This window comes from Cryptomeria japonica, chromosome 7, assembly GCF_030272615.1.
Source record: "Cryptomeria japonica chromosome 7, Sugi_1.0, whole genome shotgun sequence".
Taxonomy (NCBI): Eukaryota; Viridiplantae; Streptophyta; class Pinopsida; order Cupressales; family Cupressaceae; genus Cryptomeria; species Cryptomeria japonica.
This window is the reverse complement of record NC_081411.1, coordinates 582,617,662-582,636,226: the sequence shown is the minus strand read 5'-3', so window position 1 is coordinate 582,636,226 and position 18,565 is coordinate 582,617,662.

Here is an 18,565-nt window from a genome sequence, read left to right as displayed (position 1 = left end):
GGAAAGAGAAGGTTAGTGAAATCTGGCAAGATCATACTCAGAGATGGGTTAGGAAGATTGAAGAATAATCATCAGATGGGAATGCACCAATTACTTATCCAGCAGAGGAGGTTGTTCCTGCACCGACAGGGAGCTCATCTGGTAACTGAGGCAAATGCCTTAGGGGTAGGCAAAATTCATGAAGATGTTGCATATGCCCCCGAAAGAGGTTTTGGAAGATGTTCCAGATATTGGAGATTATTATATGGCATGGATATGTTCTGAGCGAGTTCTGGTATCTTTCATCGGTAGTCATTTATGTCAATGGAAGATTAGGGTTTTTATCGAAGGTTAAAAGGTCGAATACACTTCATTGTTAATCACCTTGCATTTAGAGAGACTAAGTGCAATCAAAGGCAATTCAGAGCAATCAGATTTATTCTTGAGCGATCTCATCGAGAGTGGTCAAAAGGTATTTATCTTTAAACATGGAAGCGGGATCATCATCTATTCCTATTTTTGTTGCAAACCCGACTGTGGTAGAGGTCAAGGACCGCCCCGGACCAATTTTCAAGTGGTATCCACATGTGGCTTCCCTGGAAGATTCAGTTGGAGCATTTTCTCGCATTCCAGAGGGAGTTGACTATGTAGAGGATGTTAGGGCATATATTCGGAGCATTTTCTCGCATTCCAGAGGGAGTTGACTATGTAGAGGATGTTAGGGCATATATTCACAAAAACTAATGAAGGAGGGATCCATAGATAAAGGGATTATTGATCAATCAATCACAGTTTTATACCGACTGGTCCCATAGTGTAAGATTGAAAATGAAGTGAGCCCATCCAGCAAGCTTAAGGTAATCACTGATCATATTTCAAAGGATTTTCAATCCTTATAGCAAATCTCAAACCAGCAAGCACTAGAAAGATTTACTCAAGCTAAGAGAGTTGCATTTGATCAGGCAATTGAAACTGAGAAGAAAAATATTGAGGAGAAGTTGATCCTAATAGAAAACTCTTTGAAGAAATGTACAAATATATATAGGGTATGTTGTAACACTGAAATACTTACAGCTAATGTGGATAAAAAGATAAAGGAGATTCAGGGGAAAATTGCAAATATAGCTAATTCTTTTGACAAATTGATTTCGTTGACTACATCAATTGATGGTCAAATTTTGATTTTGGAGAACCAAATTTCTATTTTTGAGAAGGAAAGAGATAAAATAATTAGAAGAGCCAAAAGCCTGAGAGGCTTGGTGAGTCCCCGGTTGGATTCACTCAGTGTACACAAGAAATAATGCATGGATATGGTGGGAAAGCCCACACCGGCAGAGGTAAATGAAAAAGAGTCTTTTGCGCATTTATTGAGTGGACTTGTATCTATTTTTGACACATTCAAAACTGGCAGGGATACTTATCTAGAGTTATTGGAGAAGGCTTATCCAGAAATTTTGAAGTTGGTTAAGCTTCGGTAAGACATTTTGGGATATTCATTGTACAGTTCTTTTTCTTTGACATTCCTTTTAGAATTTTTGGTGGCATTGATGTCAAAGGGGGACTAGTATAGATGTGAAAAAGAATAAAATGAGTTGTATACATTAGAGGGAGTTATGGAATTAGGGAGATGTGGTGTATTTTGCATATTCAGCCCAAGGGGAGTAGGGCAGGATGAAACCAGCAAATGAAACCTTGACCATTTTTCACATGAGTGTTGCCATCAATGCCAAAGGGGGAGATTGTTGGAAATTGATACTCAATTGGTTGGTTTCACTATGTTGTCATTGATGGAAACATGGTATTGTGTTTTGGCTTCATGTTTTGGTTCTATAGTGTATCGGCTTCACCGGCACCGGCACCGATAGGACAAAAGAATCTCTTTGGTCACCAACAATGCAGGCCGACATGGTTTAGTAAAGGTTATCAGTATTGGAGGCTGACATTTCTTGGATCCGGCTTCAAAAATTGATTTTAATGTTTATGCATTTAAGTTATCTGGCCGACATGTAATTTGATATTGTATATATCTTTGTAGGTCGACATAAGGCATGTAAATTTGTATAGGGTATATAAGTCAATTTGATAGATCATTTTAAGATAGAGACATGAGATAGGATATTATGGATATGCGAATGTAATATGATGTGAAATAGTTCAGAGAGATTATGTATGTGAGGAAATTATTGTAAGGGTTATTCTGATAAAGGGTTTAGGGATTCAAACCAGGACAGACAGAGATTAAACTGAAACTATATTCTTCCATTAAAGATGCTATCTTAGCAGTTCACAGTTCTCTGGATTGTACTCTAGAATTTTAAGTAGTCAGTGAGGCTCCTTTTGTGATTGAGCGGTGTGCTCTAGGCTGTAAGCCTTCCTGCAAGTGCAAGCCCCTCATATTTTTTAATATCTCTTCATATGGCCAGTGGATTGATATTGTGGGTCACAAATCCCACCATGGTTTTTCCTCTTTGAGGTTTTCCACGTATAAATTTGTATTATGGTTCTCATTTATGTGATTGGCTTATAAGTTTCTTTACTTCTTTCAATTCTATATGTACCAGTATACCGGTTGGTGTATGCATGTTTTAATAAGGCTAAAACTTATCATTTTGGTATAACACTGATTCACCCCCCCCCCCCCTCAGTGTTATTGGTTTCCAACAATTTCATCCATCTTCATTGTCGAGCATTCAAGTTCGGCTACGTGAAAATATACTGCAAACTATGGTGATCATTGTGCAACTCAAACTAGTGCCCTAACAAAAAATGTCGCCACCTAACTAAATTATGAACTACAGCTACCAACTCTATGTCATGAACTGGATAATTTAGATCGTGGTTCTTGATTTTGCGAGACTCGTAGGCTACCACATGACCATCCTACATAAGCATTGCTCCTATACCTTCTAAAGAGGCATATGTACAAACCATAAAATCTCTGGATGGATCAGGAACTGCCAAAATCGATGCACTTACAAGGAGTTCCATCAAAGTATGAAAAGCTACATTGCATTGTTCTGACCAAACAAACTTCTTCCCTTTCCTCTGAAGAGAAGTGATCGGATGACCTATCTGGGAAAAACTCTGAACAAAGCGACAGTAATATCCGGCCAAACCCATAAAACTCTGAACCTTAGAAACATTACTCGGCGCTAGCCAATCTAAAATGGCTTGGATGTTAAAAGGATTCACGGATACACCTTCTATTGAAACTACATGACCAAGATAGTTCACCTCATATTGGAATAAATCACACTTTGCAAAGTTGTCATAAAGTTGATTCTCCCTCAAGCACTGCAATACCTGTCGCAAGTGACCCAAAATATCATCCAAGAACACAAGGACAAAACGATCAAGGTAGGTGTGGAAACCCCATTCATGAGGCTCATGAAAATTGAAGGCACATTTGTTAACCCAAATGCAGCCATTGTGAACTCATAGTGACCATAATGGGTACAAAAAGTTCTCCTATGAATGTCTGCATCATGAATACATAGCTAATGATACCCAGATTTCATATCAATCTTAGAGAACACCTTGGCTCCCTTTAACTGATCAAAGAGATCATCTATACGAGGCAATGGATATCGATTCCTGATGGTTATCTTATTCAACTATCGATATTCAATGCATAACCAAAGAGAACCATCCTTCTTCTTCACGAAGATAACAGGCGCACCCCGAGGAGAAACACTAGGACGAATGAACCCCTTGGCCAACAATTCCTCAATCTACAACTTCAACTCACTCAACTCCTCAGTGGCCATTTGATATGGTGCTCTTGAAATAGGTTATGCTCCAGGAACTAAATCAATGTGAAATTCTATGTCTCACTTTAGAGGCATACCAAGAATGTCAATAGGCAACACATCGGCATATTCCCGAAGAAGAGGGTGACTATCAATAGCAACTTCCCTACTTTTCTTCTCATCCATGTCCTCAAGAGAAACTGCAAAAAGTTGGCACCCCTAACGCATACACTACTTAAGTTGCATAGCAAAGATCATACGAAGTGATATAGGTCTAGGAATACCAACTATCTCAACTTTCTTACCATGGTCATCTAAACACTCCACTGCCTTCTGACAACAGTCTACACTAGCACTGTGATGCTAACCAATCCATCTCCAACACAACTCCATAAGACCCCAAAGGAATGACTCGAAGATCAACTATGGTAGTAAAGTTTCCTAGGTCCAACTCACATCTAGGAATGAAGGAATCTACAGCCACACGAAAACCAGTAACCAACTCTACTTTCCACCTATCTGCCTATCTAGCAGACACGAGCCCACACCGCTCCATAATGGAAGAAGATATAAAGGAATTAGAAGCACCTGAATCAAACGGTACTAAGATAGATATACCACCCAACACACATGTAGTCTCGATGACAGTGCTCTGGTTCTCTACTTGGCGGTTATGGGTGAACTCACAACAATGGTTCCAACTTTTGCCACTTTTGACACTGAGATGAACATTTTTAAAATAATCTTGAACTTCTGACAACTATAACTTTTAAAATATTAAGAATTTGAAGATGATGTAAATTAGTGATTTGTAGCATTTTGTTTTTAGATTCTCTATATTTTTTTTTCAAATTTTTTTGAAGATTTTTTTTTAAATTTTTCCATCTCCCTCAAAAAGTAGTTTTTTTTACAGCAAACTACATTTTTTAAGAGTGATGTGCCTCCTGAAACACATAACTTTTTTTTCTATAAATGATGAAAACTCAATTCTTTCAAATTTTGGTTTGTAACATCAATATCCAAGGCTTGCAGTTGGTTTGATAGTGATATGTTGAATATTTTTCGTTTTATTAAGTTTTGAAGTCCAACTAGTTATATTTTGGACATAGAGGTACATTTGAACGCATAACTTGTTTTGTATATATTGAAATTCAAATTTTTTTTTGTTAGAAAGAAGACATGAATACCAAGGGCATAGATATTTTTCACAATTTCTTTGAATTAGTTTACTATTTTTCCCAATGCACTGAACAGAGAAGTTCATCTTCGGTGAAAAACCTATATTTAGTCAAATTTAAAAAACAAGATCATAATAAACTCACAATGTAATAAAATTAGAGTTTTTGGAAAGCTTTCTTCTAGCACTACCATCCTATATTTTTGGGTTGTCAAAATTATTTCATTTGAGCCTTGGACCAGACATTTCAAGGCCAAAATTATGCAAAAAGTTGAAGAGTTTGGAGTGGAGAAGCATAGAAAGGGGGTTCGAATGAACCCCCCTACATTCATTTTATAATGGTTAAAAACTAGTTAAAAAGGGGGTTCGCTCGAAGGGGGGGTTCGAGCGAACCCCAGTGATGTCACAAGTACGATCGAATTGGGGGGTTCGCTCAAACCCCAAAGGGTAGTTCGCTCAAACACCCCCAGTTCATTCAAATCCCAAAAAAAAAAAAATCCCACTCACGAATTTCATTCATGGGAAAAAGTGGGAACCATTATTATGAGTTCAGCCTTATCAATCACCGCAAAAGCTCTGTGGGATCAACCTGCATCCCCAACTATAGGCTCCGATGTTGTTGGTCTCTAACTACCAATTTGTTGTAAACGTTGTGGATAATGTGCAGTTATATGGCCATACTGACCATAGGAGAAACAAGCTCCCCTATCGGGTCCTCTACCTCTAGTCAGCCCACTGGAATGCTGGAAACTTCCCCTACTAGGGGCCTCAGAAGCACTCTGTGAGGAATATCCCGAGAAACTCTATCTAGCCCTTTGCCAGTTCCTGTCCTTCCTAAACTAAGGGTTGCCCCCACACTGACCCTAAAACTATTTTGGCCTAGACTGAAATTTTTGTTGCTAATGTTGCTGACCACCCTTAGCAGGTCTCTGAAAACTCTTGTATGGTGCAACACCCTAAGACTGATTACCCCTAGTCCCAGATCAATTAAAAGGTTCACTGTCAATCTGTACCCCTCACTAACCACCATGTGCACATGAAATATTCTACTCTACTAGCCTGGCTTTCACCATGAGTAACTCAACTAATGAAGGCTCAAATACTTGTACTCCCCCACTAATGCGGTCATTGAGACCTCACATGAAATGTTATACCAACATCACCTCATCATTACCAATACCGACATACTATTTGAGCTCATAGAATTTGTGCTCATACTAGTCAGCAGTCATGCCCAACTGTTGTAGCTCATGAAACTCATTTGTGTGGCATTCTCTCCATTGCACTAAGAGAAATCGAGCTTTGAACCTCTCTAGGAACAACTCCCACGATAGTGTACTAATGTCCACATTAATCCTTTGCTCCTCCAACCTCTACCAAGTAGAAGTGAAATCCCTGAGATGCATAATAGTGCACCTCGCCTTGGTGTTACTACCATACAGATGCATGACGAAACACCTATTCAAGTCAATGAGCCAAGTCTCATCCTCGACTCCAGTACCTAAACCATCAAAAGTGGGAGGACGAGATCTCGGCAATCCCTCATATGACCCATGGCAACTGCCTCCTTGTCCATAGCAACCTCTCTCCTCCTTGGAGACCTCTCTCTCTCCACATGATCCTGAAGGTGAGACTCTCCAAACTGAACATTACCCTACTGCTCGACCTAAGGTCTAGGACCAAGTCGAGAAAATACCTCCTGAAACATCTATTGCATCTCCTCCCTTTCGAGGACCTAATGTACAGTATGTTGCTCACTGTGTTGGCTAGCCTCTATGTGCTCACTCTGGTGAACAGACTAAACCTACTCAACACTCTCATGAGTAGGTTGCAATGAAGGACTCTAATGATCTTCTCTACGGCCATGACCCTTACCTCTACCATGATCATGACCGCGACCATGGCCTTTACCTTTCCCAACCATAATCCTAACAATAACACAAGAGAAAAAGTTTAAATCTACAGCAAGGATACTAACAAGGGAAACACAAACACTAAGACTTAGCAATAGGTCTAGTTGAATGGGCTTAATTTAAAACCATAGTACCCAGTGTTGAAACTTGGGCTCTAATACCAATTGTAATTGTTGGAATCCAAGAAAACTGAGAGGGGGGGTGAATCAGTGTTCTACCGGTAATGTTAATTTTGAACTTATTGCTTATTAACCGGTTAATAGTAAATAGAATTAAAGTGCATACACCAAATAACACATAGAAAGGCAACACCATAACACTAATATTTATACATGGAATACCCTGCAAAGGGAAAAACCTCGGTGGGGCTGATACCCACAAAATCTATATACTTGATCAAGGTATACAAATATTGCATGAGGAGGTCTGCACATGCAGAAAGGCCAATTGCCTAGAGCTCACTGCTCAAACACAAAATAGGAAGTCTCACTGACTTACAAAGTATTACAAAGTAATTACAAACTGAAATGAACTTATCAAATGCATCTGACCATGTTGGATAAGTTTCGGTGAATCCTCTAATATCCTTCTTTGTATATCGGTTGTCTGATATTATGTTATGCCCTGTTCTGTTATCGGTTATGTTGTGCACATGAAACTACACACAAACGCTTCTAATCATTGACCAAAATGTATACTGATACTCACTGAAACATTCACAACCAAAAACTTGCATTCCATTCCATATCTGATCTATCGTTGAAATGATCTTCTTAAATATCCTTCCAACTTTACCATTTCATCTTCAATGAGAAATATAAACATGTTGGTTGTCAAAAAATAATGAAATCCAAACATAAATCTAATGACCATGTCGGCCATCACACGTTACCAAAAAATCCATTCAAGAAATAACCGAGACCAAAATATTTCCTATATGGGTCCTATCCATTACCGGGTTCCATATACACGTTACCAGGATTAGGACATGTTACCAGGATCAAGACTTAGTCGGGTATGAAGTGAATGTTGGTGTCGGTGCAAAGCAATGTGAATACCAATTAAGTGCAATGAATGTCAGTTAACCAAACAATGAAACCATTTACCCTGAGATGATGAGTTTCCATCAATAACAACCCAAAATGCCATTAACTCTTACTGGATGAGTGTCAATTTAGAACAATCTCCCCCTTTGGCATTGATGGCAACACTCATGTGAAAAATTGTACCATCTTGCCCTGAGATGATGAGTTGCCATCAATGGCAACCCAAAATTTCATTAACTCTTACCGGATGAGTGTCAATTGAGAACAATCTCCCCCTTTGGCATTGATGGCAACACTCATGTGAAAAATGGTACCATCTGTGAAATTGCCATTGAATCTCCATAACCTCTTGACCTGTACATGAATCTGCTATATACATTTGATGTTCCCCCTGATAAATATATACATTTTTCACTTATTCCTCCCCCTTTGACATCAATGACAAAGTGGGGTGCCCACAAAGAATTTTGTATAGTTATAAAAATGAGTCGATTCTATACAAACTTCAAAATAACTGCATACATATTCTTCAAAAATGAAAAGTAGGTATCCCAACCCTGCTTAAGATATTCAAGAATGGAGATGAATCCATTCAAGATACTGGCATAATACTATATTTCTCCTGAAGTACTAGGATCCTCCTTCTGCAAGTTATAAATGCACTCTTCTTTATGAAACAACAAATTATCAAGTCGGGGACCAATAAGATTTTGGAGCTCATTTGCTCTCTTTAATATATTGTCCCTATCCTTCTCCAATTTCAAAATTTGATCCATAACCACCAAAATTAGACCATCCAAAGAGTTTTTTAGATTGGTTGTCTGGTTGTAAGATTTAGAAATATGAATTAAGTTTTTCTTACAATCTGATATTTGCTTGTCTATGGACCTAGGGAGCTTATCAAAATCTAGACAAGTCTTATATACATTGCCTCCTTCTGCCAAAGTTACATCAATGGATTACAAGTAGGTCTGGAGTTTCTCCTTACCAACCTCAATCATTTGCAAAAATGTTAACTTTCGGACCGCCACAAAATTTTCTTTAGCCTCTATTAGTGAAATTTTCAATAAAGAATCATAGTGCTTGGGGATAAAATCAATAATTTCCTCTATTTTACCCAAAGAGTGTGCGCCTTCCTAAGCTTGAAATTCAGGGACTAACCGGTTCAAAACTTTAAAACTAAGTTAAATAATTTTTTTATTCTTTGACTCTTCCTGGGCCAATTCCTGAGTGGCATGTGCCTAAAGAGCTGTTGCTGCCAAAATCTTCTCTATCAGTGACATTTTGTGGTAGGGTTTGTCAAAATTGATGGAAGTTTGTGGTAAATTTCCTTTAGCTATGGTAGAAGTGTCAATTTCCAAGTCGGAGGAGAGAACCACCACAGTCTCCTTACCCTTATCATTCAATGAGGTAACCTTTGAATCTTTCAGCTCTTGTGCACCGATGGATTTGCCACTTGGTGCCTCATCCAAAACCTGAGTATCCTCTGTATCCTTATTCTCTAAATCCTTATTTACATTAGCCTCTATATCCTCTGCAATCTGTACATTTTTTGCTAGTATATCCTCTATTACAAAATGTGACTCAGTAACCAGTACAGTGGTATCTGGTGGAGTGCTTGTCAGTTTCTCAGTATCTACACTTTATTGATCTATCAGTTTCTTATCCTTAGAGAACTATATATTTTGGGATTGCACAAAACTAGAACTTAACTCATAGCCTAAAATCAAAAGAATTCTGACCCATATCTCAATAGTTTCCTTTCTAATTTCTTCAAATCTTTCCAGCATAAGACTGTTTATTTTGTACTTATGGTTAAATTCTTATGACCCTATTTTATTGATCAAGTCATCCATCTTCGGAGGAGTTATTGTGGAACAAATATTGACCAATTCTGTCTCCTTAATCTGTAGGTCCAAAGAGTGAGCGTGTAGCTTTCGGACCTCTCACTTATCATATAACTCCTTAGGCAAATTTTTCTCCAATTCAATCATCTTACTAAAAGAATCAAGATACAAAAGAATAGCCTCTTCAATCTTCTTCTTATCCATCTCATTAAAATCATTAAAGAATGAACAAAGGTTATCTAAATTACCATCATTTATAATATGATCAATCAAATCTTGAGCATTCATCTTCTTCTTACCGATTCTTCTTTTTGCTTCCGATTTGGGTTGCTCATCTGATTTAGGTTTTCTCTTATGTACAATTGTAATCTTTGGCTTCTGGGGAGTCTTCTTTACTAGTTCTTTTTTTTGTTCCTCTTTCTTCTCCCTCACAACTCTAGCAAAAACGCCTTTCTTTTTGGGAACCTCCTTAATTTCTGCATCAGACTTTGTTTCTTCAGAAGAAACTGTCATATACTGTCAAGTAACCTTTTGCTTCTTCTTGGGTGGCTTTGTCGGTTTCTCACTACCAGGCTCAGCTGTGGATTCTTCCAATTGTTTGGAAGTTTCTGTAGTAACTGGGACCACATTGGGTGTGGCCTGAGCTGTTTTCGGGCTTCCCTTTCCTCTCTTCTCTTCTGATTCATTTATTCCTTCCTTTGTTCTTCCAAAATTTTGACTTTCTGCTCAACCTTAGCCCTTTCATGACCTTCACTTATCAATGTTTATTTTGCTACCTTGGTCATCTTCTTCTGGATTGTCGGAGCTACCTGTTCCTAATGAACTTTCAGACCTTTCTCCTGGGCAGTTCCAAACTTTTCTTCCTTCTCATCTACCAGTGCCTACAATAGATGTTGTGCATAGGCATCCAGTGTGGCCTCGTCTACCTCGTATCCCATTGGTATTATCCAGATTATTCTAGGATGTACGGCCTCCATCATACATTCATCTTTATTCACCATAAAACAAATTGTATCCTTATACTTCTCTATTATTGATTTGGGGATCTGGAACCTATTCTTCATTTCCTCCTAAAATGTATTGAAAAAGGCCCATAAATTTTCTTTACTTGACTTGTCCCCTTGCCTATCCAAAATTTGTGCAGTTTGTGTTGCTACCGAGCGGTCATAAGCCCACTGCATCTTGCCAATACCAGGAATAGTACCCAAAAAGTAAAATATCGAATAGATAATGAAGGAGCCATACAGGAAGGTATTCTTCTTGTCTTTCTTGATCTTTTGTAGGTTAGTCATGAGTTCTTTCAACATTACACCGCATAGATCATAATGGGCGTCCTCCTTAACCATCTAATGTGCCATCAAAATTATATTACCGGAGACGGAGTTTAACCAGTTTGACTGATAAACCTTATACCTGATAATCATCGCTACAAACTTCACATCTATATTCCTAACATCATCTACTCATAAAGAACATCCATCAAAAGTTGTGCCAGTAAGTTTATTGAGCTCTTTGTTAGATAATTAACACCTTGTGTTGGGAACACCTCCGATTTTGTGTAAACAGGTAACATTTTTTATGACATCCTTTGTGATCTTGTACGGCCAGTCCAACCATATGAACTCTCTGTGAATGTGGCTCAAAACATATCACACCCATTCTTCCTCATCAAAAGTTGGAAAATCCATGAACTATGTAAAACCCTTCCTCTGCATGTGTGCAAATTCTGGTTTGAGTTGGTGGTCGGTAATTAGGTTTTGGGTGAAACTGTAGGACAACGCATATCCTCCAAGTTCCTCGATATCGCAATGGATATACGCCCTAATATCCTCATTATGAAGAGCTCCATGGTAAACCTTTGAAAATGCACCCAATGGCTCATCCAAAAGAGATTTGTACGGATGTTTCTTGAAAATGGGATGAGGGCGGTTCTTAATGTCAACCACCAAAAGTGTATCGATGTTGGATGAAGATGAAGCCATTATAGCCAACATGGAAACTAGGGTTTTTGCAAATGAAAATACCTTGAAAAGTTGTTGAGAGATCAGATTGCCTTGAAAGAAAGTGCTCGTTCAAATTGCCTTGAACTCTGAAATGCTCTCGAAATTCGCTCATCTGAATGCTCAATCGTTGTGTGAAGAAAATAACTTTACTTTTCCCTTTTATTGTTGTTAACCCTAATTTTGTATTCTCATAAATATTGTCGGTTAGGCTTGACTGGTTCTCATAGTCTATGAGAAGGTTTTGGTAAACAACTGAAATATCCTGAGTACCCATCCGCAATCAAAACTTTCTGACTTTAGACCTAATCCAAGGTATTTGCATGATCTTCAATAATTTGCCTACCCCTAAGGTCAAGTGCCTTATTTACTAGTTGTATCTGCTACTGGTGTAGGACCTGATGACTCTACCAATTGTTATGCCTATGGTGTATCTATTATTCTTACCCATCTCATCTCATGTTTCTTCCTAATGTCTTCCACTTTTGTTTTTCCCTTCTCATCAACATTTCCATTAGTTGTCGGTGGGTTCTTACTTCGACAATATTTAGAAATATGCCCAATCTTGTTGCATGTATAACAAATAATATTGTTCTTCTGAATTTCCTTGTTAACCCCTTGATTTCCTTGATTTCCTTTTGATCTGCATTGGTTAGTCATATGTCCAAATCTACTACATGCATGACATCTTACATTTTCAAGACCGGTGAATGATGCATTATTCTGATTATTCCCATTTCTGCACTGACTACCCATATGACCATATTTATTGCAAATAAAGCATGTACCATTGAATTTGTAATCATTAGGTTGTCTTACCGGTGATTTCTGGTTTCGTTTGTCATGATTCTACTTATGTCCACATGATTGATCTTGTTGTGCAGTATCGGAGCTTTCTCCTTTTTCATAACCAAGACCTCTTTTGTCATTAGCATCTCTCTGATTCATCAGCATTTCATCAGGTTTGGTAGAGTTGGCTTGAAATTTGTCCTTTTACTCATTTGCAATGACCAAATCATCCCTCATGATTATAATTTGTCTTTCAAGTTCCTGTTTATTATTCTGGGACTGGGTCAGCTCAAGTTTTAGCATATCATTCTCATGAGTAAGTCTGTTGCATTCCTCAGATCTATCTTTCAATGCTTGAGCTAGGTTTTTTTCATTTTTCTTTCTGTCCTCAATCTCCTTGCACATTCTCATAATTAGGGCTTGCATCTCATTCTTCAAGATAGTTTTCTACTAAGTAAGTTTCTGACAATGATCCTTCATAGTATCTTCCTCATCATTGTTCTGATTTTGCAATTGATCACAAAGTTCCTTTCTCTTAGCCTTGACAATTGAAATCTTTCCTTGCAATGAAATGATGTGTTCTCTGGCTTACTTCAATTCATTTTTTCACTTTACTATTCTCCGTCTGCTCATTATCAAGATCCTCAAGAGCTAGTTGAAGTTCTTGTTGCAGACCGGTTTCCATTGATTCCAAATTCTGAATCTTCCTCATGTGGTTAAACTTCTTCCTGGGAACCAAGCTCTGATACCAATTATTGGAATCCAAGAATACTGAGAGGGGGGGTGAATCAGTGTTCTACCAGTAATGTTAGTTTTGAACTTATTTCTTATTAACCGGTTAACAATAAATAAAATTAGAGTGCATACACCAAATAACACATAGAAAGACAACACCATAACACCAAGATTTATACGTGGAAAACCCTGCAAAGGAATAAACCATGGTGGAGATGATACCCACGTTATCTATATAATTGATTAGGGTATACAAATATTACATGAGGAGGTGTGCACATGCAAAAAGGCCAACTTCCTAGAGCTCACTGCTCAAACACAAAATAGGAAGTCTCACTGACTTACAAAGTATTACAAAGTAATTACAAACTGAAATGAACTTATGAAATGCATCTGAGCATGTTGGATAAGCTTCGATGAATGCTCTGATATCCTTCTCTATATACTAGTTGTCTGATATTATATTTTGCCATGTTTTGTTACCGGTTATGTTGTGCACGTGAAACTACACACAAACACTTCTAATCACTGACCAAAATGTATACCAATACTCACTGAAACACTCGCAACAAAAAATTTGCATTCCATTCCATATTTGATCTATCACTGAAATGATCTTAAATATCCTTCCAACTTTACCATGATGGCTTCAATAAGAAATCAAGAGAGGGTGTGACATGGATCAGTCCACCCAAGGGATAGATGAAAATCAATTTTGATGGGGCCTCAAAGGGTAACCCGGGTGTCGCAAGATGTGGAGTGATCGTAAGGGATGAATGGGGAATATGCAAAATAATTAAAAGCATTCCCATAGGAAATCAGACTAATCATGTTGTCGAAGCCATGGCGGCTTACCATGGGATGATCCTTGCCAAGGAAGCTAAATGCACTAAAATGTGGTGTGAAGGAGATTCTTTAAACATAATCAATTGTTTAAACATGAAATTCTCGCCTTCTTGGTCTAATAGTAATGCTATTAAAGCAACTAGGAAAATCAACGATGAATTTGATATGAGTGTTTTTACACGTGTATAGGGAGGTCAACTCCTGTGTTGATTAGGCAGCCAACTTGGCCTGCCAATCGGGAGACATCATTACTAATTATGGTGAAATGGAGATTGCAAGTGAAATGAAATCTCTGCTTAATCAGGATCGGAGCCAGATAAGGAAAGGTGGTACTTTTAATCATTATTTCTAATGCTTCTTCTGGCTTTTTCGATGCAGGGTTTTATCGAAGTTAATGAGCATTTATATAGGTGTCTTATCATTATCATCTGGCACGGATTCTAGGCATTCTTACAAAGTACCCACAGAAACCAGAGGAGAGGTTATCAAGCTGAGAGAAGGAATTGTAAGGAAGGTGCTGGAAATATGGGAGGTAACAAGAAAAGATTTGAACCCACTTCCTACTCTAACTGGAGAAAGAATATAGAAGTCTGGGATATCCTTCAACAAGGGGGGCTGAATGTTTTCATGGAGCGGTTAAGTGGGAAAGACCCCACAATCACCAGTTATTTTATCAAGAACTGAAAAAATGGTAAAATCCTTATCGGTTCCCAAATGATGAATGTTGATGAAGAGGTCATTGCCGAAGCTACTGGGATGACTACTAAGGGAATGAAATTTTACAAGGATCGTGGCATTTCAAATAAAGCAGTAGATAAGTTTCCTATTATGGATGAAGAGAGGAGAAAGATGATCAAAATTGACAACTCCTATCATGCTCCGAAGAGAATTGGCAGGCCATGGAGGTTTGTTTTATTTGCCTTTATAGCTTACATCACCTTAAACGGCAGGTTTACCAGAGCCTACGGGCATCACTTTGTCCTGCTCAACCATTTCCGTCATGGGGAAAAGGTGAGCCTACCTTATTACCTAGCATACTCAATGGATCATACTATAAAGGAGGTTCAGAAGGACCCCAAAGGTGACCATGCCCTCCACCAGGGGCTTATGGTCCTGGTTTATAAAATGCTTAAGGGGAAGTGTATTGAAAAGCCTATTAAGGGCAAAAAAGCAAGAGATGAGACAATGGAGAGTGAAGCTAGTGGATTTAACTTCGAATCGGAGACTGAGGGAGAATCGGAAGATACTAGCAAAAAAGGGAGGAATAGGGCCAAGAAGAGAAGGATTATTGTGGATTCAAAAATGTCAAAATCTGAAACTGAATCTTTTGAGAAAAAAATTGTTAAAAAAAAGAAAGGGAAAGCTGCTGGAAAGCAGATTCAGAGGAAGATCGCTAAAAAGGGTAGCAACCCAGATATCAACCACATTCTGGTTGACTCTAAGGAGGAGGCTGAAGAAAACAAGAAGGTTGAGGGTCAGGATAAAGAAGGGGAGGGTAACCCAGTGATGGGCAATATCGAGGTTGTGAATACCACAGGTCTGCAAAAGGAGGATAAAGGGGATAAAAGTGGCAAAGATGACAATGATACTGTTAAAGCCTTATGTGAGACCATTGCTACCATGGTGAAGGATATCAACAGTTTGAAAACTGATACGCAGGCTATTGCAAGAGTTACGATTGGTGACAAGCCCCTGGCTGAACATGTTAAAGAATTGGTTGCCGTTCTACATAATGCGGAAGCTATTGAATGTATGGTTGGAAAAATCATAGCAACGGAAAAAAAGGTCAACAAGATGGGAGATAGAAAGGAAATGGAAAATAAAATGAATGACTTTAGCAGCAGAATTGACAAGTTGGAACTCAACGTTAAGAAGATCGCAAACCAAAATTTCCAAATCCTCAAATCGTCTATGGACAACATGAACATCCTCATAAATAGGTTTGAAAACAATGTTGAGAAGGATGGTGATAAAGAGCAACCGGACAAGAAGGGTCACGAAAGGAGACCAAAGCTAACACAAAGACCAAGGGCGACATCAAAGGTCGTGAGCTAGAGGAACTGAAGGCTTCAGCAAGCAACATGAAACAAATGGTTGTTCATGTTGAAGAAATTATGAATAGTATTTAGGTCTTTGTTGGTGTCCTAGGTTCTATCTTTTTGTTGTCTCTATGCTTTCCTTTTGTTGTCTGCGTCGGGTATTTATGTTATGTTATATTAGTTGATTCCTCTTGGTAGGATCATTTTGTCTTTTTGAAGTGATCAGGCACTTTATCTAGCAATTTCGTTCTCTTGGCTTGTACAAGGTTCAGGTACCTTTCAAATACCTACTTTTACTTAATCAAAACATAATGAAATCCAAACATAAATCTAATTACCATGTCGGCCATCACACGTTACCACAAAATCTATGAGAGAAATAATCGGGACCAAATGATTTCCTATCTGGGTCCTATCCATTACCAGGTTCCATATACATGTTATCGAGATCGGGACATGTTACCGGGATCAAGACTTAGCCGGGTATGAAGTGAAGGTCGGTGTTGGTGTAATGCAATGTGAATACCGCTTAAGTGCAATGAATGTCGGTTAACCAAACAATGAAACCGTTTACCCTAAGATGATGAGTTGTCATCAATGACAACCCAAAATACCATTAACTCTTATCGGATGAGTGTCAATTGCCAACAGTAATGCCCCTCCAGGAAACCCCGAAGACTTAACAGAACACCTAAAGGGTTTCCCAACTTGGTTAACATGATTCAAACTAAACATTGCTTAGCATTAATTAATCCAATTAAGTTGATTAAACATAAAAATATAATTGCATTTAACTAGTAGTATACAATATTATTAACAAGTCTAGGTTTCATTCATGAGGATTCTTCCCATTACATTACATCTGATAATCTAATAGAACATATGCATTTAACATTTAATTTCCATTCATACATTTGTTTTGCATCATAAGATAGTAATACATTACATTCCACTAAATCACTAAGCCTCAAAAGATCAGATAATGTTTACATTACAATTTACATCTTGCCATGAAGGCATACATATAAAATAATTACAACTGACCATATAAGGTTCACGATACACAAAGAATGATCCAAAATAACAAATAGGATCCAACTGAATAAAAAGATGCTCGAATCCAAGTGCAACTGGAACACCTATGAAGCCAACTCCTGCAAGAAGGAACAAACACACCCGATTGAAAGTAGCACTAGCACCCAACCATGTGGCTTAAAAAGAACCACCCCACCGTACTAGGAGATACAAATAAGACCCACTAGCAACCTACAAAGTATGCACACCAAGGACTTGCAGTTTCCAAAATGAATGCAAAAACAGTAAGAACAATACAAACCTTCGCTAATCTAGAATAACATTTTATTTTTCTCTTTCATACAAAACACAAAATTGACTAAGGTTTCTAATTTTTCTACGTTTCTGGAATAATCCATAAATAATAATAATCATGTTAAAATACACTTAATCATTTATTTCAAAATTAATTTAGATAAACGCATAACACATAAACAACAAAACAAAACAGAAACACGACCCGCATACCAACAAAAAGGGACGGTTGACCGATGAGTGACACTGCTTAGTGACAAGCAAGGCTAAGGGTAAAACTGAAGGCCTTAAGACTATCTCCTCCACTTCCATCGGATTATTTAGGAACACTCAGACCTGTGGGACCAGGTGAAGTCAGTACCTTGTACTTGCAAATCCTGCATCACCAATTCACACATACATATATATATTCAAACACAGTAGACACACTGGTAAAGGAGAATCATGGCGTTCCCTGTCTCACTGAAGTGAGTGAAGGAAAATCATCTCGTCACATCCCATACACTTACAAACATGATAACATATACATAATGCATCTCATGCATAAAATAAATGTGTTAGTTCATGGTCAATAATCTAATAAAATAACATCTAACCATCAATGAAGAAATAATGCATAAACAACATACATTGAAACTCAAATCAAAGTATAACACATCATAGCATAATATCTGAGTAAAATATCACGATATAATGTATCCACTAATATCCACTGAAAAAGTTAACTATAGACATAATAAGTATCTAAAAAGTCTGATTGAGGGAGGTGTACTACATGTGAATGGGTTGGTTGAAAAGAAATTGAGGCAGCTTGAAGACTTGTTCAGATCACTGAGCATTGAGGCAGTACAAGGCTTGCAAGAAGACCACTGAACCTAAGAGCTTAAGCTTGAGGCAGTTGGTATGTGGAGACTTGCATAGATCGTTGAACTGAGGCAGGCTGCAAGGTGGTCTAATTGATTTGTCGAAGAGAGGCAATCAAAACCTGTAGTCAGACCATCGAACCCTTGAGGTAGTTGCAAGTACCTACTGACAGATTGTCAAACTAGATCAAGTGATGGGACTCACTTTTCAATTAAGCCCAAGAGTCTGATGTAGGAGCATTAAAGTAGTTCA